This window comes from Callospermophilus lateralis, chromosome 11 (assembly GCF_048772815.1).
Source record: "Callospermophilus lateralis isolate mCalLat2 chromosome 11, mCalLat2.hap1, whole genome shotgun sequence".
Taxonomy (NCBI): domain Eukaryota; kingdom Metazoa; phylum Chordata; class Mammalia; order Rodentia; family Sciuridae; genus Callospermophilus; species Callospermophilus lateralis.
Window position 1 is genome coordinate 101600754 of NC_135315.1, and position 27062 is coordinate 101627815.

Consider the following 27062-nt stretch of genomic DNA (forward strand, 5'->3'; position numbering starts at 1 on the left):
AGGGCAGGCATAGAAAACATCAAGTTCCAACATTAGTAAACATCCACCTATGAATATTTTTGACCCAGATGAAATTGAGTATACATGAAGCTAACCAATCCAACAAGTCCAAAATCCATCATCTTGTTAAACCTTATTAATGGAATCTTTAAGGTAATATAAGTCTTTTGAAATAAAATTACTATTATAATTTAAATTGAAGGAACACATGGTATTAAACTTCTTATATCCTTTATGATGTAATAACAACAGACAATCAATTGCAGCATGATTGTCAAGTATGGCTTGACAATGTTGTTTGTATTCTTCATTAAGCATATTTACATCCATGGAGGCAAGACTAATACTGTTTATGATAGCATAGGTGAGTTTCATAGTAGTTTTATAAGCCAGTAGAGCTATTCCAGGTAAACCCACCAAGGAGAATGTCAAAGCATTAAATTCTGCCTTAGAGAAAAGCTTCACTGAATCATCACAGTTTTTATCAAGAGAAATAGAACTTTTATGAATAAATTGCACAGGATGGTGACATATTAAATACTATGTGGATGGTAAGGACACATTATTCTGCTAAGACAACAATGAATACCATGAGACATTTTTGCAGGTATATAACAATTTTAAGCAAGTGAGTCAAGATATTATAATGGGTTCTAGAAGTCCAGGATCTGACAGGACTGAATTTCCCAGACCTGGTGTACAAAAACAGAGCAAAATTGTTATTAAGACCAAAGCATTTACAGACTTTTGTGTGAGTTTAGCAATCAAAGCAGTAACAAAGTTACCTAGAGTACATTCTAACCCCATTTTAGCCAACACTTCTTGAGCTAAGGCTGTTATTGATTTTATATCTCCCTAATTAACTAGAATTCAAGTATTTTGGGGTCCTCATTTAATGTTTCTCCTCTTTTGAGGAGAATGCTATTCTCTTGTTTGGATGAACTCTTATCTTCCAGGGTTAAATGAAACTTAGAAATCAGCTTGTGAAGTCCCTGATGTACATTTATAATTGCTATTTTTGAAGCATGAAGCTAGAGTCCAAACAGGACATGTTGGCATAAGTGTAGCAGTCTATGATTTTCCCCACGTGATCAAAGGCATAGGATCTTGTCCTGCTGGTCAGGTGGAACCTCACATATTACATAATTTTATTGGTAATGGCTGTTTGAGAATAAAATGTCTATTCAATGCAGATGACCAATTTTGAGTATTAACTTTATGTTGTATATTGAGCTAATTAACTGTAAATAAAACAATATTTAATGCATATTAATATAAGAGAGGCTAGATCTTTGTTTGTTTCTGTTTTAAAAGGCCAGTATTAGGATACAATTTGCTCACTCAACAAAAGCTCGTCAGAAAGAATTATGAGAAATTTCATGATTTAAAACTATATTTCATTGATTAAAAATTGTGCAAAAGGATGAGATGTAAAGGCAGGAGCATTATCCATCTTTAAACAAATAGGACCTCTAGGAGCATATCATTCTTGGTTACTTTCCATGCTCTTTGCTGGAACTGACTTGACATTTTCTTTTTTAGATTCAATTCTGTTAGTAAATTTTTTTTCTTTTGTTTTGTGTTTTGCAATAATGCATTAGTAATCATAAATATTTTGAAGTGAATAAATCATTATACTTCTACTTTGTATTTTTTTATATTTTTCATTTTTTTTTAATTTTGATTAGTGATTTAATTTCTGGATCATTGTTTTTTTTTTATTGTGGCATGCATGCTTGGATTCTTTTCTATATATATATATATATATATATATATATATATATATATATATAGAGAGAGAGAGAGAGAGAGAGAGAGAGTCTTTGACTATAATATCAATGCTACACAAAACACAGTGTGATGTGTGTTTGTGTCTGTATTTGTATATATATATATATATATATATATATATATATATATATATATATCCCACTTCTCTTTATATATCCTATAGATTTTTAATTTTTACAGTATTTTACAAGTTGCTTAGACTTGTCTTAAACTTGGTACTGCTTGATAAGCCTCTCCCATATTTGTAGAATTTCAAATTTGCACACTAGCAATGCCCCTCTCATTTTTCGTAAAGAATGATTCACATAAACATTGTGCTCATTGATGTTAATATTTTTCAATTTCAGTCTCTAAACTTTTTAAAATAGTTATTTAGTGTTCTTTGAGTAATTCATAACTGTCAGTATCCTAATGTTAAATTCTTAATGTTTTATTTTTTCTTTTTTTGTAACTTGGATTTAGCCATGCTTCTCTTAGTTTATATTTGCTGTACTATTTTTTATTTGTTCATTAAAGGAGCCTACAGTAGAATATATAGTCCATTTTCAGGAAAAAAATATAAAGACTTAAATAAATAAAAATAGGCAAGAACAGTGCTGCATTCTTGTAATATTTGCTAATTGGGAGGCCATGCAAAAGTACTTCATGTTTGAGAGAAGCCACAGAAATTTAGAAACAGCATGGCTCAAACAATTTTAAAAAGACTTGTGTTGTAGTTCATGTTATAGAATTTTGGGAGTAATCTCAAGCATTAAACATGAAACATTAAAAGTTGGATGACCAAAAGATCCAGAATTGCCAGTACTAAGTATGTATCCATGAACAATTAAATCAGAAAATTGAAGAGATACCTCTGCTTTTGTGTTTAGTGCCAAAATTTTTCTCAGTATTAAAGCTAGGGACTCAATGTGTGTGCCCATTAATGTCAAATGTTAAAATTATGTACTTATATACTATTATTATTTAGTTATAAAATATTTTGTGTCTTAAAGTGTTATAAGAAATATATGCAGGACTTTGAAATAAGTGAAAGGTGGCAGGTAGATATTAAGTTGTAGGAACATTTGATTCACAGATGGAAGTCACAAATTTAGTGAGCAAAATTTTGCTCACCAGGTACTGTGTTTTGTGTGTGGTTGATATTATAGTAAAAATCTCCATATTTTTATTTTATTGAGCATAATAGGGTCAAGAGTTTCATTGTACCACATAGTGAGTGTATTATGTTATTCATAAATACTAGTAGAAGGAATACAATACCTTGTAAGAACAATATTGATAATTATATGAAATAATGATTTTTGGTAATTCATTCTATTTAGTCTTTTTACCTTCTATATATAGTATAAAATACGATGATACATTTATAAATAAACAAAGTTGTATTTGTCAATAAAGAAAATTCTCATATCACACAAATGTAAAAATATAAAAATCAATTTATTATACTTGATTGTCATGTGTTCAATTCATCCAAATATTATGGCCATAGGCTATGCAAGGTTTTTATAGTATTTTAAAATGTTTTTATGAAAAATTTTATAGACATATATGTGTACATTTTTAAGTAAATTTTTTTTTTCATATTTCTTTTTAAGAGTCCATTGCCTCTTTACCCTTGTTGAATATTTATGGTATTATCACTCAAAATCTACTAGTTATTTTTATGTCTCTATGTCATGGTAGACAAAAACCATTTTTGGACACTCTTTGAAAAAACCAGAAATGTTTGTATATGTTTACATTTCTCTTATTCTACTGACAGTGAAGGTAACTGGTAGATATTTCCCAAATACACAATACTATCTTATGAAGGACAAAAGGCTGTTAATGATAATTTTCTACACTTTATTATATTACTCTTCTTAATGATGTACTCCTCTTGGATACTGTGGTCTCTACAAGAATTTGGATAATATTATCAAGGTAATTTTTTCTTTCCTTTTTTTTTTTTGAAGTAATATTTTTTTTTTGTATTTATGGTGACTTTGGACTTACTAATCTGCTACACTCCTGATGCACTTATTTTACCTTAATTTCATGTTATGTATGTAAAATATATTTATCCCAGTCTAATAGGTATTGTTTTTTTTATTTTTTGTTTATTTCAAACATGACTCCTAATCATATCCAAGAATATTCACCAGAAAAAGCCCTGAAACATATATTTCATGAAGTGATAAGTGCAAAATATAGAAGTTGTGATCTTGACTATTTCCCACAAAAGAAAATATGGAAAACTACAAGTGAGAGTGAATACCAGAAATCACATAAAAAATCAGGCCTTGTTCATCACCAGAGAATTCATACTGGAGAGAAGCCCTACAAACATAAAGAATGTTGCAAAGCTTTTAATTAAAAAAAAAAAAACAGGTCTTATTTACCACAGAGGAACCCACACTGGAGAGAAGCCCTACAAATGTAAAGAATGTGGCAAAGCTTTTGGTCGAAAATCACACCTTATTTGCCACATCAGAACTCACACTGGAGAAAAGCCTATACCTACTATACCATTTTATATATTTAACAGAAGTGTGGGTAGCTTCCAATTGTTTCACATGGAGCCCAACACTTTTATTTTTAACATAATGAAGGCATTTTCTTGTTCTTAAAGTACACTTTCATGTTATTTGTTGTATTTCTGTTGTTCAGGTTGTTCTTGTGGTAGTTTTGGTATAGGAAAGAGAACCTTAAGGTGGTCCACCAATGAGATACATCTCCTGCCTCTTTTGTTCACAAAGTCTCACTAAGTTACCAAGGTTCCCACAGACTTGCAACACTCCTGCAGACTCCTGAGTAGTTTTGATATGAGCATGCAAATATTAATAGACAAAAAAGAAATAAAAGCATCAATATTTCTCAAATAGAACTTCATTGAAAGAAATATCAGGAACTGTGATGCGGGAAGAGAAGAAAATATCCACATTTTATCAGAGGCTGCACTTTTGTACAACTATGAAAATCAGTAGCCATAGTTTACTTCATGTTGTCTCCTTCTCAGAAATGTCATATTAATTGAAATAAAGAAATACCCTTTGCATCTTATTCTAATGAAATCCCCTTTTATACAGAAAATCTTAATTAAGCTTCGCTACAAATATTCACCATAATTGTTTTATGACTATGAGCAAAAGAAAATACAAAAGAGTTCAATGTAGTTAAACTTCCTGTTTCCTGTTGTTACCATGAGCCTGAAAGAGATCAATGTATCAGATGCTGAACGCCTCTTTACTAGTTTTTCACCAGATTTTTGAGCAACCTATTATTGCAATGATATAATATACTTTGTAAATTTTTTTCAAGTTGGAAGTGTATTTGAAAAAGTGTTTTTATTGTAACAAAGTCTTTGTCTTTGAGCCAGAGATATTCAGAGTGATATTTATATTTCAAAGACTAATTGGGCTCAATTGAAATGGTTCAAAAGGTTAGGGGGAAAAAGAGGGGTAAAAGAAGCTCTTTCTTTCTCAGGTAATGATTCTTGAAAAAAAAAAAACTGTTTTTGAGGTGTTAATTTACCCAGAACTGTGAAAATGGGTACTTTTGTAGATTTTGAACCTCTGAGTACCTCTCTCTTTACACTGGGTTTGAAGTCTAAAACATCCTGAAAATGGTCTTTAGGCCAATTGATTGAGTAGAGTAAAAAGTTTTCTCTCTGAACCTGACTGCAGCCAAATAAATCTCCTTTCTGTTACTCCTCTGGTGTCTGACCTTGTCTCGTTCTACTACACTGGCTTCTTTTACATAGGAAAATGCATTTAAACTTTATTTTGGTTGTTGAGTTAATTAATAGGCTACTCTTTTCTTGTTGAATGAATCTTTTTTGAAAATACATATACTTCTCCATTAATTTGCTAAAGATTTTTTAGCAAATTTGCTATATTTCCATATATATATATATATATATATATATATATATATATATATATATATATATAGTACATTTAGCATTAATTTGCTATATATCCTCCAATTTAAATTGTTGTTGAATAGATCTGCTGTGTATATTTGCATATGTAAAACTGTCTTGCCCCATGCTTGGAATATAACCCTTGTCACTCTAAAACTGAGGCTTTTAAAAAAGGAAAGGAGTAAAAGGACATTTCTCTCTCTCTCTCTCTCTCTCTCTCTCTCTCTCTCCTGTTTCATAACTAGGAACTAGATTGCCTTTTCCCATCCATAAATCAGACAGCTTTGAGAACACATCCACCAGAGGAACCAAATAATTCAGACTTTAAAGATGGCCCCAAGAGATCTAAGGAATAGATATCTCCAAATTAACAAGTGAACAGTTACTCTTCTTTACAGGGAGTACCTGGCAGGCAGTCTTTGAATAGCCTATTTTGAAAATATTCTTTGTTCTGCCAGAAATGGTGACGCATGCCTATAATTCCAGTTGCTCAGGAAAATGAGGCAGGAGGATTGAGTTCAAAGCCAGCCTCAGCAAAAGCAAGGTGCTAAGCAATTCAGTGAGACTCTGTATCTTTATAAAAATTTAAAACAGAACTGGGAATGTTGTTCAGTGATTTAATTACTCTGAGATCAACCCCCACTTCTCGCACCCACACACACACACACACACACACACACCAAAAAAAAAAAAAAAAGATTCTATTCCCTCAGATGAGCAGAATCAAAGCGTCTACAACTTTAGTCCTCTGTGCGTCTTCCTTAATAGCAAACCAATAATATACCTGTTTTGCCATTTTTTCAAAACCATGTCCAACTTATTAAATTGGCATCAGGGAGAAGGATCAAGGTTTGATAGCATATCCACCATTTCTGTACACATCAGTTTACAAATAATGAGAATAAAATGTGGAAGTGTAATCACTGCATCAAATATTAACTTTTTAAAATTTTTTTTTATTGGTTGTTCAAAACATCACAAAGCTCTTGACATATCATATTTCATACATTAGATTCAAGTGGGTTATGAACTCCCATTTTTACCCCAAATACAGATTGCAGAATCACATCGGTTACACATCCACATTTTTACATAATGACATATAAGTAACTGTTGTATTTTGCTACCTTTCCTATCCTCTACTATCCCCCCTCCCCTCCCCTACTATCTTCTCTCTCTACCCCGTCTACTGTAATTCATTTCTCTCCTTGTTTTTTTTTCCCATTGCCCTCACAATCTCTTATATGTAATTTTGTATAACAATGAGGATCTCCTTCCATTTTCATGCAATTTCCCTTTTTCTCCTTTTCCCTCCAACCTCATGTCTCTGTTTACTGTTAATCTTTTCCTCCAGCTCTTCCTCCCTGTTCTGTTATTAGTTGCTCTCATTATATCACAGAAGACATTTGGCATTTGTTTTTTAGGGATTGGCTAGCTTCACTTAGCATAATCTGCTCTAGTTCCATCCATTTCCCTGCAAATTCCATGATTTTGTCATTTTTTAGTGCTGCATTGTATTCCATTGTGTATAAATGCCACATTTTTTTTATCAATTCATCTATTGAAGGGCATCTGGGTTGGTTCCACAGTCTAGCTATTGTGAATTGTGGTGCTATGAACATCGATGTGGCAGTATCCCTGTACTACGCTCTTTTAAGGTCTTCAGGGAATAGTCCGAGAAGGGCAATACCTGGGTCAAATGGTAGTTCCATTCCCAGCTTTCCCAGGAATCTCCATACTGCTTTCCAAATTGGCCGCACCAATTTGCAGTCCCACCAGCAATGTACAAGAGTACCCTTTTTCCCCACATCCTCACCAGCACTTGGTGTTGTTTGACTTCCTAATGGCTGTCAATCTTACTGAAGTGAGATGGTATCTTAGGGTGGTTTTGATTTGCATTTCTCTGACTGCTAGAGATGGTGAGCATTTTTCATGTACTTGTTGATTGATTGTATGTCCTCCTCTGAGAAGTGTCTGTTCAGGTCCTTGGCCCATTTGTTGATTGGGTTATTTGTTATCTTATTGTTTAATTTTTTGAGTTCTATGTAATACTCTAGTATTAGGGCTCTATCTGAAGTGTGAGGAGTAAAAATTTGTTCCCAGGATGTAGGCTACCAATTTACCTCTCTTATTGTTTCTCTTGCTGAGAAAAAACTTTTTAGTTAAAGTAAGTCCCATTTGTTGATTCTTGTTATTAAATCATGTGCTATGGGTGTCCTGTTAAGGAATTTGGAGCCTAACCCCACAATATGTAGATAGAAGCCAACTTTTTCTTCTATCAGACACAGAGACTCTGATTTGACATCAAGCTCCTTGATCCATTTTGAGTTAACTTTTGTGCATGGTGATAGGAGGGGATTCAGTTTCCTTTTGTTGCATATGGATTTCCAGTTTTCCCAGCACCATTTGTTGCAGATGCTATCCTTCCTCCATTGCATGCTTTTAGCCCCTTTATCAAATATAAGATAGTTGTAACTTTGTGGATTAGTCTCTGTGTCCTCTATTCTGTACCATTGATCCACCTACCTGTTTCGGTTCCAGTACCATGCTGTTTTTGTTACTATTGCTCTGTAATATAGTTTGAAATCTGGTATCACTATACCGCCTGATTCACACTTCCTGCTTAGAGTTGCTTTTGCTATTCTGGGTCTTTTATTTTTCTGGATGAATTTCATGATTGCTTTCTCTATTTCTACAAGAAATGCCATTGGGATTTTGATTGGCATTGCATTAAACCTATAGAGAACTTTTGGTAATATCGCCATTTTGATGATGTTAATTCTGCATATCCATGAACAGAGTATATTTTTTATCTTTTAAGATCTTCTTCTATTTCTCTCTTTAGGTTTCTGTAGTTTTCATTGTATAAATCTTTCACCTCTTTTGTTAGGTTGATTCCCAATTATTTTATTTTTTTTTTGAGGATTTTGTGAATGAGGTGTTTTTCCTCATTTCCGTTTCAGAAGTTTTGTCGCTGATATACAGAAATGCCTTTAATTTATGCATGTTGATTTTATATCCTGCCACTTTGCTGAATTCATTTATTAGTTCTAGTAGTTTTTTTGTAGACCCTTTTGGGTCTTCTAGGTATAGAATCATGTTTCTGCAAATAGTGATAATTTGAGTGCTTCTTTTCCTATTTTTATGCCTTTAATTTCTTTCGTCTGTCTAATTGCTCTGGCCAGTGTTTCGAGAACTATATTGAACAGAAGTGGTGATAGAGGGCATCCCTGTCTTGTTCCAGATTTTATAGGGAATGCCTTCAATTTTTCTCCATTCAGAATGATGCTGGCCTGAGGCTTAGCATAGATAGCTTTTACAATGTTGAGGTAAGTTCCTGTTATCCCTAGTTTTTCTAATGTTTTGAACATAAAGGGATGCTGTACTTTGTGAAATGCTTTTTCTGTGTCTATGGAGATGATCATATGGTTCTCATCTTCAAGTCTATTGATGTGGTGAATAACATTTATTGATTTCTGTATATTGAACCATTCATGCATCCCAGGGATGAATCCTACTTAATCATGCTGCATAATTTTTTTTGATATGTTTTTGTGTCTGATTCACCAGAATTTTATTGAGGATTTTTGCATCTAGGTTCATAAGAGATATTGGTCTGTAGTTTTCTTTCTTTGAGGTGTCTTTGTCTGTTTTTGGAATCAGGGTGATGTTGGCCTCATAGAATGAATTTGGAAGAGCTCCCTCTTTTTCTATTTCTTGAAATAACTTGAAAAGTATCGGTATTAATTCTTTTTTAAAGGTTTTACAAAACTCTGCTGTACACCCATCCGGTCCTGGGCTTTTCTTGGTTGGTAGTCTTTTGATTGCTTCTTATATTTCGTCCATTAATATTGGTCTGTTCAAATTGTGTGTATCCTCCTATCTTCTATTTTGTTGGAATATAGGTTTTCAAAATAATTCCTAATTATCTTCTGTATTTCTGTAGTATCTGTTGTGATGTTGCCTTTTTCATCCCGTATGTTAGTAATTTGAGTTCTCTCTCTTCTTCTCTTCGTTAGCATAGCTAAGGGTTTGTCGATCTTATTTATTTTTTTGAAGAACCAACTTTTAGTTTTGTCAATTTTTTTAAGTTTCTTTTGTTTCCATTTCATTGATTTTCACTCTGATTTTAATTATTTCTTGCCTTCTGCTAAATTTGCTGTTGTTTTGCTTTTCCTTTTCTAGGGCTTTGAGATGAAGTGTGAGCTCATTTATTTTTTGTTTTTTTCTTTTTTTGAGGAATAACCTCTAGGCAATGAATTTCCCCCTTAAAACTGCTTTCATTGTGTCCCATAGATTCTGATATGTTGTGTCTGAATTTTCATTTATCTCTAAGAATTTCTTGATTTCCTCCTTTATGTCTTCTGTAATCCATTGATTATTCAGTAACATATTGTTCATTTTACATGTGATGAAGGATTTTTCCTTTCTTCTTTTATCATTGATTTTCAGTTTCATTCCATTATGATAAGATAAAATGCATGGTATTATCTCTACCCCTTTATATTTACTGAGGGTTGCCCTATGGCATAATATATGGTCTATTTTTGAGAAGGATCCATGTGCTCCTGAGAAAAAAGTATATCTCCTTGATGATGGTTGATATATTCTATATATGTCAGTTAAGTATAGGTTATTGATTGTGATATTGAATTCTATAGTTTCTTTATTCAACTTTTGTTTGGAGGATCTGTCCAATGGTGAGAGAGGTGTGTTGTAGTCTCTCATAATTATTGTGTTGTCTTCTATTTGATTCTTGAACTTGAGGAGAATTTGTTTTATGAACGTCGCATCACTATTATTTGGTGCATAAATATTGATAAGTGCTATGTCTTGTTGGTGAATGGTTCCTTCTAACAGTATATAATGTCCTTCCTTATTCCTTTTGATTAACTTAGTCTTGAACTTGATTTTATTTGATATGAGGATGGCCACCCCTGCTTGCTTACGAGGACCTTGTGCGTGGTATATTTTTTTCCAACCTTTCACCTTCAGCCTGTGTATGTCTTTTCAATTCAGATGTGTGTCCTGGAAACAGCATATTGTTGGATTTGTTTTTTTAATCCTTGTTACCAGCCTATGTCGCTTTATTGGAGAGTTTAAGCCATTAACATTTAGAGTTACTATTGATATATGGTTTCGACTTCCAGCCATGTTTGATTATTTATCTTTTTTTTTTTAATTTAGTTTGTTTCTCCATGATTAGCTTTCCCCCTGCCCTCTGTCTTTACTGAGGCACTTCCCACTGATGGTTTTGGTTATTGTTTTTCATTTCTTTCTCGTGTAGTGTTTTGCTCAAGATGCTCTGCAATGCTGGTTTTCTGGCTGCAAATTATTTAACTTTTGTTTATCATGAAAGATTTTTATTTTGTTGTCATACCTGAAGCATAATTTTGCTGGATACAAAATTCTTGGTTGGCATCCATTGCCTTTCAGTGTTTGAAATATGTTGTTCCAGGATCTTCTCGCTTTCAGCGTCTGTGACAAAAAATCCGTTGTTAACCTCGTTGGTTTACCCCTGAATGTAATCTGCCTCCTTTTTCTTGTAGCTTTTAATATTTTATCTTTGTTCTGTATATTGGATATCTTCATAACAATGTGTCTTGGCATTGGTCTACCGTGATATTGTATGTTCGCTGTCCTATATGCATCTATAATTTGTTTATCCATTTCCTTTTTTATTTCTGGAAACCTTTTTATAATTATTTCATCCAGCAAGTTGCTCATTCCCTTGGTTTTAACCTCTATACCTTCCTCTATCCCGATGACTCTTAAGTTTGTTTTTTTTATGCTATCCCATATCTCCTGGATGTTTTTCTTGTGATTTTTTTTTACCAGCCTTTCTGAGTTGACTAGACTATTTTCAAGATGATATATTTTGTCTTCATTATCTGACGTTCTGGTTTCTACTTGCTTCACTGTGTTAGTGAAACTCTCTTTTGAGGTTTTAATTTGGTTAATAGTTTCCTTCATTTCTAGAATTATTGTTTGATTTTTTTATAATCTCTATCTCCTGATAAAGATGCTTAACTACTTCTTTTATCTGTTTATGTAATTCATTTTCAATGTGTTCTTTCACTGTTTGAATTTGCTGTCTATATCAGCTCTGTGAATGGTATTATATCAAGTGCTAATGTAAGTGGAATCATGCAGTATTTGCCTTCTTGTGACTGGCCTCTTTTATTCAGCTTAATGTCTTCAAGGTTCATCAATACTTGTGTGCCATGTCACAACAGAATTTGACAAGAATTTCCTTCCTTTGTAAAATTGAATGATATTCCATTTTATGTATTTACCACGCTTTTTTTATCCCATTCATCTCTGATGGAATCTTGGGATGTCTACCTTTTTGGCTATTGTGAATAATGTTGCTATGGAGATGGGTTTGCAAATAGCAATGCAATATTCTGATTTCAGTTCTTCTGGTTGTATGCTCGGAAGTGGAATTGCTGGATCACATGACAATTCTATTTTTGATTTTTTGACCTGCCGTTTTGTTTTCCACAGAAGCTGTACCATTTTACATTCACACCATCAGTGCATAAGGGCTCCCGCTTTCCCACATCCTCACCACATCCTCGCTATTTTCTGTGCTTTTTGTTTTTTTGAGAGTTTCATCATAGTGAGTGTGAGGCGGTACCTCATCGTGGGTTTGATTAGAATTTTCCTAATGATTAGTGATGCTGAGAAGAGGAGTTTTGGTAAAAATGGGAAATCTTACTCTTGGCATTTATAAGATGGCATCTCATGATTGAAAGCCACAGTGTACACCATCATCTCATGTTACTTGCTGAGGCCCATCATGAATGTTGGTCTTCGTTTCCAGGGAGGTCAAAGAATGCTTGAATCAAGGTGCTATGCCATTCCTCTCCCATGGCCTCAGAGCACATGGCATCAGGTTCAGAGTGACTCCTCTATTCATCGGTCTTCTGCTGGACTTTCCCACCCCCACCCCATCACTCTGCCCATGGAAACTTTCAGCCTCAGGGCTCTGTTGACCAGCAATGGGAGACGCCCCTCTCTCCCACAAGCATATGCAAAGTGGCAAATAAGTACCTGAGAGCAAATGACCCGAGATTAGCCCTCACTTAGAGGTGTTGGGGAGCTAGTGACAGATTTTCAGGACTATAAAAATACTTAGGGAAGTCTGTGTTTTTCCCCTTGATGTATCTGATTGATTCTATTATTCAGATTTTCCCCAAATATATACATGCCCAAGGGAGATTCTTGTGGCTCCTACGCTCAACTTTAGTTATAAAATACATTTCCTGTATTGAATACCATACACAGAACATTGCTGAGAAATAGCAAAACTGTTTACACAGCTAACAATATGGTTTGTACCCCTTTGTGTAAAAAAATCCTCGAGTCTCTAGTGCTACAAGGCATCACATACTAGAACCCACATGTCTCTCACTCTAAGGAAACATCTTCATAGAGTTTAATGCTACTAATAAGGTAATTCCTTTACTGATCACTCAATCCTAAGTGCCAGATATTTCATCTGCTAAGTTTCCTTTGGTGGTTAGCTGTAGCTCCATAAATACCTGGTCTTTGACTAGCATAGAGACAGTGAACTATGAAAGCATCTGTTAGAGGAGAAACATCCAAGTTCTTCCTAATTGGTATTGCATACTAATTTTAAAGTAGGAATATGCAAATTAAAATTAGCCAAGTTCAAATGTGAAAGATGGCAAGGAGTGGGGTAATGTCTTTTCCCAACATACACGGGTCATCCACACTGTTTGGTGGGTGGAGGGAGAGGGGTACTTTACTTCAGCCCTTTTGGCCCAAACTTTTTAAAAAACAAAAAACAAAAAAAGGGTCTCACTAAGTTGCTGAGGCTGGTCTTGAATTTACAATTCTCCTGCCTCAGTCTCCCGAGTCACTCGAATTATAGGTGTGCACCACTGCACCCAGCATCAGCAATATATTTGTGGGAAAATTGAAGGAGAATCCCACAGACTGCTACAAAAAGGAGCCAGAAATAGTAATTTGGCATTGTTTATAATATCACAAACATCTCAGCAAGTGGAAATGACACTGAATTTATCTAATGTTGCATTTCAAGTCTATGGACATTACAATAATGTGCAGTGGTCAGGCATAAAAAACAGTGAGTTTCAAGTACATGGATCAGGAAACTTCTCTACCAGGACTCTGCACATTTTCTTCATGGAGAAGGGGTAAGGAAGTCTGGTTTGATATTTTAAGTCCATAATTTGAATCTATGCACCTGTAAGGAGAGCATTTTTGTTATTAATAACCAGCATGGAATAGTCCTGTTTGCATTTTGACCAGGTCACTCTGTTGATAGCGGATATAAAACTGATGCAGGACAGGAAGGATATGGTGGAATCAGCTTTCATGGTATATATGAGCAGAGGGAGGAGTCAAGATGACTCCAGGTCTTTGTGTTGGGTGAGCAAGCAGGAGGAGATTGCAAGAGAAACAACTTGCAAAGAACTAACGGTAGGTTTGGGACATGTTCATCTCAGGGGCTCAGGAGACATTCTATCAGAGGTGGTTAGCTGTGGCTGGGTGTATATGTGTGGAGCTAAAGAAGGTTTCTGGACTAGACATGATGATTAAGGGTCTTCAGAATTCAGGTGATGGTTAGAAAAAAATGAGAAAGTATGGAAACCAACCACAGAATGGAGACTGGGGAAGTCATGAGCCATGGATGAGCACTTACAGTGAGAGAACGGAAAGAGAGCCCATGCAAGAGGAGATACAGAAGAACAAAAAAAGGGCTAGAAGGAGACCAAGGAGACTATAATATCTTACATGAAAGGGGAGGAGAGGCCTTGAATTAAGACAAAGACAGAGTGTCAAGTGCAGCAAAGAGATTTTACTTAGCGGAATTTCCAGTCAGTACAACATGAGGACCTTTTGGTGAGATGCTTTGCAGGTGTGACAGACTCAGGAGTCAGGTGGCAAGTGAATGAATAAGGAATAGGAGGTGAATAAGTAAACAGAAGACCTAGGAAATGGAGAGGGGAGACATTGGATGAGAATTCGAGGAATAGGAGGAAATGAAGGGGGGATTTTAGGAATGCAGAAATTGTAAGCACATGAGATCCATGGAGGCTGGTCATCCCATTGCTGCTATGCTATCTGTTGCTGCCACCAACGATGCAGATCTTGGTAAAGACCCTGACGGGCAAGACCATCACCCTAGAGGTGGAGCCCAGTGACACCACTGAGAATGTCAAGGCAAAGATCCAAAAGGAAGACATTCCCCCTGACCAGCACAGGTTGATCTTTGCTGGTAAAATTCTGGAAGATGGGTACACTCTCTCTGATTACAGCATGCAGAAGGAATCCACTCTGCACTTGGTCCTGCACTTGTGGGGAGGTGTCCGAGTTTCCCTTTTTGACATTGACAATTTTGCATTTGAAAAGTTTCATTGCACTTTTCTTTCAATAAATTTCTTGCATTCAAAAAGAAGAAGAAGAGGAGGAGGAGGAGGAGAGGAAATTTTAAGCACAGTTACAGACTCAAGGAAAGAAGTTCATGTACATGGAAAGATGAAAAATGTGAGTGGGGTGGGTATGTTGCAGGGCATCCCCCTCATTGATCCAAGAAGGCCACAGGGCCTCCAAGCATCATGTCCAATACACCTGTGTCAAAAAACAGAAAGAACAGTAAAGAGGGCTCTCTTTGTGTCTCTTTATTTTTATGAAAGAGGAAACTCTCTTCAGGAAGCTCCCCAGGACATGTCTGCTTATTTTCTATGGGCCAGAACAGGATCATTTATGTGACATGTTACAGGTTACTTGCCCAGCCCCCTGCCATAACCCCTCTGCAGAATTTTTTCAAGGTTATAGAGATGAGGGATCTAAACATGCATCTCCTAGACTCTTTTACAGAGGTTACATAGGTGATCTGGCTTCTCCTGCAAGCAAAGTGGGAAAATATGTTTTTTGGTTTTTTCCTGCAAGCAAAGTGGGAAAATATGTTTTTTGGTTTTTTTTTTTTTTTTTTTGGTTTTCTTTTTTTTTCTTTTTTTTTTTTTTTGATCTGCTCTTGTGAAAATGCCCATGTCTGTCTCTGATGACAGAGGTGGTAATTCAGTGACAGTAGTAACGTTTCTGCTTTATCAGTCCTGAGGTTGGGCATTTTTCTTCATTGTCTGATTTCCAACATATTCCTAAATGTTCCACTATCTGGTAAAATGTCCCTTTGTGTTGAAACAAATTAGAGTGAATATTGTCTGCATCTAAGAACCTTGAAAAGTGAACAACCTAGGCTACTGCAACCAAAACGGAAACTGGAAAGAGGAGGCCACAGTTTTAGGATCCTCCAGTAGGGGAAGAGGACTAGGTTCATGCTATTGTGTGGACAACTGAAAGCATCTGTAGTTAAGTGTGCATGTAAATAGAACTAAAAGAGCTTTCTTCTAGTTGGTACATGAGTTTTTTTTTTAGGGGAACATCAAAATGTTTAAAACATAACCATCTTTCTGTGAAAGTCATGTCCTGAAGAGCTGTCTGCCCAGAACCCAAGCCTATTTCATCTCTACTACCTCTGCTAACACCCATCTCAAAAGCACCAGTCAGAACCACCCGTCCAAATCTGAGCAGTGACAGTTACAAAATAACTGGGATCTGATGAACAAAATGAAAAAGAAAAGGAAGGAGAAAAGTTACCTTGGTAATAAATATTATAATATTAATTATGATAATGTAGACAAAAATAATTTGGCAAGGGTGTTTTTGCAACTCTTCCTAGATATTTAGCAAGTTCAGTATTGGATCTAAATCCTTTCAACTGCTAATACTGTTTTCTTTATTTTAAAAATAAAATGCTTCATGATTCAAAATATTTAAAATACAAAGGGGTATATTATAAAAATAGGTTTGCCTCCCACTCCAGGTAGTTTCTTGTGTATCCTTCCAAAAACACTCTACATATATGCAAATCTTTCCTTGTCAGTTCCTATAGCAGTACTTTATTTTTCCTAAAGGCTGCATAATATCATATTATATGAATGACATATAATGTATTTAATCAATCCCTTATTGATGGACATTAGGCAATGTTCAATATTTTATAATTGCAAGCTGTCTTCAGAGAACATTCATGTGTGTACATCTTTGTCCACGTAGCTGAAATCCTAGATGGACAATGCAGGATCAAGAGTTTATCATTTTAATTTTTTATAGATATTGTCCAATTACTATCTTCAAAAAGGCACTATGCAAATTTGTTTTATTTAAATTCTATGTTCAAAGCTCTAGTTAAATAAAGAGCCAATTTTAATCTGCTGGTAGGAAGTACGGGGACTATAGGAAAAGTGAGCGGGAGTCTGAGGTGAGAAATATCCCGGGGGCCGCTCGGGAGGCGGGGGCGCGGTCCTTCTGCCCCGCCGCAGGCAGGGCCCGGGTGCCGGGCGCCGAGCGCAGCCGACGGCCGCTGTTCCCGCGCAAGTTCTCACGGGAGCCGCCGTTGTCCGCCTCCTGTGGCGGGGGAAACTGATTCTCCGAGGGGTGGTTGCTTTACGAGTCACCCCAAAACAGGGACAGAGACGGACCAGAGGCTTCTGGTCCAGGCTGCGCTGCCCTGCCGCCTCCTCGCTCCCGCGCACTCCGGCCCCTGGTCTGCGGGTCCAACAGCCGCTGGGCAGGCTACGAGGACTTGGCCGACCTTGGCCCGGGTTGGGGACGCGTCCTGGCGAGGTCCCGCGCGGCTGCCCCCCGCGCAGCAGCTCCGGGCCCTGGCGGGAACCGTGGAAGCTGTCCACGCAGGTCTCCGCCCGCTGCTGCGCTCGGCAAAGTTTGCTGAGCGCCCCGGCCTCGGCGGGGCGCCGGGCCCAGTGCCGCAGAGACCAGACCCCGCTCTGGAGCAGCTCCCAGCCTCCCGGGAAAGGCCGCGCAAACGTCCGGACGGCCGCCACTGAAACGGCCGTGGCAGCGCCGTGGTGCTCAGACCTACCTCCGCTGTCGCTCGGGGCAGGAGCCTTCTCCAGCAGTGACACGTGGGCGGGGTTTCAAGCAAAGAAGGGAAATCTGTGGTTCCTTGAGATGGCCTGATATGAAGGAGTCACACGTCCTGCCTTCCCGAGCTGCCCTGTGGCTACCTTGTCCTTCAAGTGCAGGAGCTGGCTGAAATGTCGGGAATGGAAGCTAATGTGACTATTCCAATCTGGCAAAACAAGCCACATGGGGCTGCTCGAAGTGTAGTGAGAAGAATTGGGACCAATCTTCCCCTGAAACCATATCCCCGGGCATCGTTTGAGACCCTGCCCAACATCTCTGACCTGTGCATGAGAGATGTGCCCCCAGTCCCTACTCTGGCAGACGTTGCCTGGATTGCTGCAGATGAAGAGGAGACATATGCCCAGGTCAGGAGTGATACACGGCCCCTGAGGCATACCTGGAAGCCCAGTCCTCTGATTGTCATGCAGCGCAATGCCTCTGTGCCCAACCTGCGTGGGTCTGAGGAGAGGCTCCTGGCCCTGAAGAAAACAGCCCTGCCAGCCCTAAGATGCACCACTGAACTGCAGGATGAGCTGAGCCACCTGCGCAGCCAGATTGCCAAGATAGTAGCAGCTGATGCAGCTTCGGCTTCATTAACGCCAGATTTCTTATCTCCAGGAAGTTCAAATGTCTCTTCTCCCTTACCTTGTTTTGGATCCTCATTCCACTCTACAACTTCCTTTGTCATTAGTGACATCACCGAGGAGACCGAGGTAGAGGTCCCTGAGCTTCCATCAGTCCCCCTGCTTTGTTCTGCCAGCCCTGAATGTTGTAAACCAGAACACAAAGCTACCTGCAGCTCGTCTGAAGAGGATGACTGCATCTCTCTGTCCAAGGCCAGCAGCTTTGCAGACATGATGGGTATCCTAAAGGACTTTCACGGGATAAAACAGAGCCAAGATCTGACACGGAGTTTAATGAAGGAGGAAGACCCTGCTGTGCTTATCTCTGAGGTCCTAAGGAGAAAGTTTGCTTTGAAGGAAGAAGATATCAGTAGAAAAGGAAACTGATGGCACTCCACTCTGCAAACTCAGTCTCATGCTCCTGGAATTCCTTCAATAGCTGCCTTCCTAACTGCAGATGTTTCTGCCTCTCAATACAGTCTTGCTGACAAGCTAGATCTTGGGCTGAAAGAGAAGAGCTGGATTATATGTTTTCCATTTGAGCTGAGACACTTGTTTCAGGTAGTTGTATATGGTAGAGTCTCAGCTTAAGGGGAATGAAAGAAGTTTGTTTTTCCTTATCCCTGTGTGAAAATAGGACCTAAATGAATGACTGACTTCACTGCATTAGACCCCATAACTGGTCTCACCAGACACTTTGTGCCAGCTATCACTTACTCTCAGCAGCTTTCTTGCAGCAGAGTAGGGCTGAGGGGAAGGGGCTACAAGTGTTTATGTACATGTTCACAGGGCAGGGAATATCTTATGATGCTGCATCATAAACCTACACCGATGCCCAGCAGTCACCCCTTCCCTGTCTAGATGTAGAGTTCAGGCCACTGGACCAGCCAAGACTTGGGCTGCTATTGGGAGGCCTAGGCTATTTTTTCTTAAACATGTTTTATAATACTGTGCAACCAAATCTACCCTCCAAGGCCCTGAGGCCTCATCACTTCCACCGACTGAAAACTTTTCTTCCACAGACTCTAGTAAGTCCAGTAGGAAAGAGAAATGGGGAGGGGAAAGAGCATACCATCCTTTCAGGCCCTTGGCTGACTATTCCATTGAATTGGGCCAAGGTACATACTTAACTGCATCATGCATGCATGACTCAGATGCCCTCAGGGCCCTTTCTCTAGGTATGTATACTGTGTGTGTTTGGGTTGAAACAAAAGCTGATATTAAATGAAGGATTTGGAGAAATAGTACATTTTCTTTGTCCATCTCTGAGTTGTGATTATCCAGCATCCTTTAAGGGTAGAGGATTTCTATTAATTTTAAGGTACATGAACTTTCTTAAAACAGGCTCCTGGCTTGCTTACTCTTTTTTTCTTAAAGTTCTGCACTTTAGTAAAAGTAAACTTCCCCCTAGGAAGTTTTTTCCCCTTTATGGAGAGATTTTGCCCTAAACTCTTAAAAGCAGTTTCATCTTATACTTACAGGTTTGCCCCTAGAGGTTGTTTAAGCCTCAGGTACTCTACCTGCAACATGAGAAACTGCCACCTTGTGGACTATGCTTTGGGTAAGAAAGGGCCAAATAAGACCTGTTCAGGGCAATGACAGAATATATTAAAAAGTTTCTTTTTCAAAAGAAAAAAAAAAGAAAAGTGAGCTATTCTCCAAAGGGTATTTAGACTCTTACTGTATAAACAATTACAGCATTAAATGTCTGCAAAATTCAAGTGGCAATTGAGCAGTGCATATCAATTACACATCTGCTGCAGCTCAAAGGCAGATGGACTTTTAATTTAATATCCCAAGAATTATACCCAAATTTTATTCCCTTTCTCAGAGCACTCTTTCTTTTTATTTTCACTGAGAAAATGGATTATTACACTTTTCAAATATCAAATTAATTTTAACCTAAAGCACAAAGAAGCTATCTAGCACATCTTACTAAGCTGATATCTGGGATTGGGATTTAATTCCTAAATACACATTGAGCCCTGATAACTATATAACACCAGGAGTTCCATACAAGAAAATTTAAAGACATGATCCCTATTTCAGTGACCCTGCAGTCTAGGTTGAGAAATCACCATATAAACTTGCATGGTGAAATGCCAAATGATGAGTAGTATCTAACTGCTGTGCTGTGGAATTCAACTACTTATGCTTGGAAATTCAAAGAAGGAAGAGAAATATGCTTTATATGACTCCAGTCTAAGTATGAGACAGCATCAGGCAAATCTCAATCAGGGGATATTTTACAAAATATCTGAGCAGCTATCTTCAAAAATTTCAAGGTGGTCTGTCTTCAAAAATTTCATGGGATGACGACACAAAAAGGTCCTTGCCCAATGCCAGCTCCTATGTCTTGCATTTCCCAGCCTGAAAAGTTATAAAAAAATAAAGAATTTACATTCCAATTTGGGGTAGAGAGTTTTCTTGTCTCCCCTTGAGCTTGAATAAGGAAGCATGTTGAACAGTTACTGCTGACAGCTAGGTTGTGACCACATGAGGGAAGCCAGACAGAAGACAGAGCTCACGATAAGAGCAGAGCCTAACGTTTAAGGGGGTGGGGGTGAGGGTGAAGCCAGAGCCACAGCCTGAAAACTTCTCCACATAAAGTCTTAGTGCCTGAACTCAAGAAGTCTGCTATTTTAAAGCCTGTTGGAGCAGGTCTTTATTCTACTTAATAATGGGAGCCCATATGAACAACCTCTCTCTCTCATTTTGTCCTCCACATGGAGTGACAAAAAGAAGGTACAAAAGGCATATAACTGAGCAATAGGCTTTGGCCTGAATGGATGGCAGGCCAAAATATAAACAAAAACACTCCCACACAGCTTCAGTGAGGCCATGAGTTGCATTTAGTGTGAGGTAGATGAATTCCCATGTCAAGGTGACCTTATAATACAAGATCATAGGACTTCTTTTTAACCAGGGCCATGGGAAGGCTTGGTCTCAGTTCTCTCCTCTGCTCTAACTGGCCTGCCATCAGTTCAGGCCAAGCCTAAGCTCAGTTATATGCCTTTTGTTCATTCATAGCCAGGCCTCTCCCCTCAAGTTCATGGTGTATTTCAATCCATCTTCCATGTTATTTCATGAGTGATTTGTATAGCTCAACCCTCATTATGTTTTTTCCTGCTTAAAATCATTAATGACTCCTGATAAAATTCATGATCAAGGCTGGGCACAGTGGCCCACACTTGTAATCCCAGGGGCTTTGGAGTCAGTGGCAGGAGGATTAAGAGTTCAAAGCCAGCCTCAGCAATTTAGTGAGGCACTAAGCAACTCAGTGAGACCCTGTCTGTAATAAAATACAGATAGGGCTAGGGATGTGGTTCAGTAGTTGAGTCCCCCAGAATTCAATACCTGGTACTCCCCCAAAAAAATTTCAAGATCAACTTCAACCCTCTTACCATGTAATCATAAGGGTTTTGTGTCTGCCTCTAGTCAAATTTGGGGCACTTTATCCTCTATTCCCTTTCACCTTCCCCACACGGTTGTTGGGACATGCAATTGTTTCCTTTGCATGGGTGTAGACTGTTTCCTGTACCAGGAATCATCCACCACTATCACCCACCTCTCCCACCTTCACACTCACCAAACTTCTTCAAAATGTCTCTAACTCCAGTGCCACTTGAGGGTCCCTGAATCACTCACCTGTGCTCTATGGCACCTCAACTATTTCTTTGCTTTAACATTGACCTCACTGTATTGGAATTGTTTGTTTGTTTGTTGACCTTTTCAACTGGATCCTCAGCACTGACCCCAATGCCTCTGACTGATGTCCTCCATAAACATTTTTAAAAGTAACGAAGAAGAGGGAAGAGGAAGACAGAGACTGGAAAGGACAGGGAAGAAGGGAAGAAAGCTACAGCTTTCTCCTTGAAGAGAAAAGCCAGTCAAAAGTGTCAAAAAATTAAGATTTACTTAAGTTTTTTCACATATTTTACTTGAAAAAGCTCAGATTACTGATTGCCCTGTCCAGACACTATTCTGAATTTAGAGCATTCTTTGCCAGAAAAATAAGAACAATAATAATAATCATATTGCAGAAGAGAAGGTGTACTTCCTAGGCCCTCAGCTCCACACCTGTCCTGCCCTTGATGCTTCAAGCCTTTGGAGTGGGGATTCGAAAGGCTGCCTGCTCCTGTAGTCATGGAGAATGCAGAGAAAACAAATAGCTGCTGACACAGGTAATGTTCATGTTTCCCAATTGTAGCTGCATATGGCGTGAGTTGTAATGGCCTCGCGTAAAGCATTCCTTGCCTGTATTAATGACCAAATAGGTTAATGACCAATGACTCAACCTCAGGCCATGCACACATTCTCTTGTTCATTAATTCCTGGGAAATGACCTCAGCCATGTTCATTACAGCTCAATTATACTCACACTCCTCAGAGGAGGAGAAAGCATTTTAGTCTTAATAACAAGCTATATTCCTTCTTGTACCTTGATACATGGGCAATAGAGACACAAAAACAAGTTACTAGTCCAAATACCAAGCGAGTAAAGGAAGTGACACTATTGCTTTATCAGCTTCTATCCATCAATGAGAACTAAACCCAGGGAATTTAGAGGTCACTGAGCAGGCAAAGAAGGGCTTTCCTCATGATTCATTCACACATTGGTGTTCTCTGAAGGCACAGCAGGGTACAAAACACATGTGACCTCCAAATGTTCAGAATATGGATGAAGATCTGAAAAAAAATTGACATCTCCAATATCCACCTATCATTCAATCAATATTAATAAAATCTTTCTTCAAAGCCAGGCCCCATAGAAAGATCCTGAGTAATGCAAAAAGTAAAAGACCCCTCAAGGAACAGGAAATCAAGATACACAGAGTGCACACAGGTCATGGAAATTTTAGACATGATATAATTGGCCGCTTTCATCCAGAGGTGGTCTAAATCATCTCCCCTTGAAAATGGCCTTAGTGACAAATGGCCTTAGTGAGCAAATCTGTGTGACTTCTGAGGCTGCAACACAGAATTCATTCAGCTCTGCCCTGCTAGCTCAGATGCTCAGTTTTGGACCCTGTGCCACTGTGTCCATTCAGCTACCTGGAAGCAGCCACATTCTAAGGGAGCCCAGGCTACATAAAGAAGCCCTAATCAGTGCCACAGTCAACAAAACCACCTGTGCTCCAGGAGATGGCAGTGCCTACCCTGACATGAACAAAGGTGCCTCCAGAAGATTTCAGACTCCAGCTGCCAAGTCACCCCAGCCCCTTACTGTTCTAGCTGATTCTTCAGTGTTGGGCAGGGAAAATTCTTCACCTCTGTGTCCTGCTGGAGTTCCTGAAGGACAGCTTGGCAAGCATGACTAGACAGTTCTGAAGTCACCAAGTGTGTGTGTGGCGGGGGAGTGGGGGGGTATTCAACAATAGAAATGGCACCTCTCTCCCCCGCCTCCCCTGCATCACACACACACACACACACACACACACACACACACAGAGAGAGAGAGAGAGAGAGAGAGAGAGAGAGAGAGAGAGCTACTTTGTGACATTCAGTAATAGTTCTTACATATATGTACCTAGCTCAGTGTTGCCCTAAAGAAATCTGTGAGAAAGTGCTGCCATCTAATGGAACAGCATTTAGTTGCATCTGGGAAAAAAATAAAAACAAAAACACTCTCACGCAGCTTCAATGAGGCGATGTGGTACATTCAATGTGAGGTAAATTAATTCCAATGCTAAGGTGACCTTGATCTTTGAAGAATGCCATCTTATGATATAAGGTCATAGAACTTCTTTTTAACCAGGTCTATTGAAAGGTTTGGCTTCTGTACTTTCCTCTCTCCAGTCTCTCTTAGGGATTTCTGTGCACCTACTATCACTCCTGGATCTGTCTCTACCACAAATCTAATCTTGAACCTGACTCATCCTATATCCCCAACTGCCCCTCAGCATCTCTGCTGGCAAATCCCATTGTAACCTCAGGACCTTCGACATGGAGGTGCTAAGTGAACCACAACCTATTCTTCTTCAAATTGTGTTTCCCACCCCTCTGTTGTCATGTATGTGACACTCCCTACAAACAGGGCTGCCAGTGCTCTGCAGTCCCCAGACTCCTCCTTCCTGTACATGGTCACCATCACCAATCCATCACAAAGTCCTGATGAGTCTCCCCTCAGAATGTTGCTAGAAATCATTCCTCCCCTCTCATTTCAATGCCACATCCAGCCTGCCTTGTCCCAGCCCCTGATACAATTGACTCTATGCTACCTTTTCCCCTCTGGTCTCCCCAGCACACCCTGCATTCACTTCCAGATTGAACTTCCCAAGCCCTATGTCCATTACTTCAGTCTCTTCCAAGAAGAGAGTCTCCCAAGTGCTGTGGCTCCAAGCCAATTTCTTGCAAGAGAATTGCAAATGCAATGTTCTCTCTCTTCTGGTCCCAACCACTGAGCCAGTATCACTCCTCCACAACCCTGATCCTGAATCCTCACCTTGACTCAGTCCAACCCCTCTCCCTCCACACTCTCTTCTCTGCCCTCTCCCATCTCAGAAGTTCTTTCTCCTCTTCCCAATTTTAATTATATGCACTCTTCAAAATGGCTCCATGTCATTTTCCTCTAAACTCTCTTGATTGGATCTCTAGATCTCACTCCTCTGGATTCCTCCCTACACATTGTTAGAGCCATACACTTTGATGTGGGACCATTTTCTGTTGTTTGGTATTTCCTAAAAGCTTACCATTAATTCTTCCCTGATGAGATGTGAGCGCTGAGGCAAGGTCTGTGATCTGTGCTTACCTGAAATTCCTCCCAGAGCCAGGAAGTGATAAATCAACAGCTGACTTTAGCAAATATACTGAGTACAGTGCAAAGTGCTGAAGCCTGCTGAACTCCTTCCTGCCCCAGGGCCTTTACCCTGGTGGAATGCCCAACCCAGGACTCTTCACCACTGATTTCTTCTTGTCATTCACCTTGCAGCTGAAATGTTGTCTCCCCAGGAAAGCCTTCCTCCACCCTCTGCCCTAAAGCTGTCATCCAAACACCACCTGCTGCTAATCATGGTTTTTAACTCACCATGGAGAACCCATCACTCCCTGATCATTCTTTTAGTTATTTTCAATGTGATTATTTTTCTGTTGTTTTTCCCCAAGAAGAACCTAAGCTTGAAGACAACTAAAGCCTTATCAGTCTTTTTCACCACTGTATCCCTCACATCAGAACAGTGTCCAGAAGATAGTAGGTGCTCAATGAGTATGTGTTGAGTGAATGAAGGAGACATATTTATAAAGAAAAGGAGACAGACATGTTAAATATCACATAACAATAAGTGAACTTATGTATATTTATGTGTCTATTCATCTGTATATACACAAATAAATACAAGCATATATATTCATATGACATGAAAGAGAAAGTGAAGAGGAAGACAAGAAAAAAGAACAATCCAGACAGAGAAAAGAACACACTTCGGACAGACGTACACAGATTTGAGGCAGTGTATCATTCATAGGAAATAGAAATAGTTACACACTGCATTTTGGTCAACAACAGACCACATGAATGATGGTTCCACAAGATTATAACAGAGGCGAAATTTTCCTGTTCCTGGTGACATCACAGCAACCCTAATACTCATCTGCCTGTGCAAATTCTGGGGTAAACACACCTACTGTGCAGCCAGCTGGTTAAAAGTTTAGTGTGCACAAGTTTATAATGCATAGCATTTGAATATGATAAAAATGACTGAATCATTTGTTTATGTATTTGCTATACTACACTTTATCATGTTTATTTTAGTGTGCTCCTACTTATTGTAAAAATAATTTTTTTTGACATGCAGCCTGATCCATGTCACATTGACCAGGTCTCAGGAGAGCATCAAGAGGCCATGTAGAGTAATCTACCCACACTGTCCCAGTGTGTGTTATTGTTATGATGAAATCACCTACAATGCACTTCTCTGAATGAATCTCTGTCATTAAACATGAGTGTACTTCAATACTGCCAAAGTTGGGACCAGAAGAGAGAGGACATTTTGAGGGGTAGAGGAGGGATTGATGTGGGACATGAGGCTGGGCAAGTGGACAGAGGCCAGGTCTTCAAGAGAGAAATATAAAATATTAAAAACCTGAGTCTTATCCCTTTTATGATCAGGTGTCATTGGATATTTCAGTTAGAGAACTTAGATCTTCTTTTTATAATTCCCTCTGGGAAAAGCAGTGAGAACAGACAATAGTGCAAAGAGACCAGAATCAGGAAGAGAGGTGAGCAGCTCTGCAGGGAGCCCAGATGGAAGAGGTTCTGAGCATGAAATTCAAGGTAAGGGAGGTATTGAGCAGGAGGTGGTTGGTGAGAGCAAAATGGAGGAAGCAGAAGCAGCATAGGCTTCCACTGGACCAGGTGGATGAGAGAGAACAAAAGTCAAAGATGAGTCCCAGGGGACAGGCAAAACCATGCTACCATCTCCCAAGGCAAGGTTTATGGACCAGGAGAAGATAAGAAATCTTCTCTGGGGGGAAGTGAGTTTGGGGTACCTATGGGATAATAAGAGGGGTAAATCTAGTAAGTGTTTGGATTTGCACTTGGACCTTGCCAGAGACACAATTTGGGCACCACTGCTGTTCAGATGATCCTTAAAACCACTGATGTACATGACTTTCCTTGAGAAGATGACCTGGGTCTGCCACTCGGAAACTGCTTCCCAAGTCTAGGCTGTGAGACTGAGTTTGAACCCAGGTTGTAAAGAGCATTCATTCATTTCAAGGAAGTCTGAGCTGCAAACCAAATTTACCTTGACTTTGGAATT

At 38.8% G+C, this 27062-nt stretch overlaps 1 pseudogene; it reads left to right on the forward strand.

Annotated features, from left to right (window-relative positions):
* The first annotated feature begins 17706 nt into the window (after positions 1–17706).
* On the forward strand, positions 17707–18746 carry LOC143385961 (mitochondrial fission regulator 1-like pseudogene; annotated as a pseudogene).
* Positions 18747–27062: the final 8316 nt, after the last annotated feature.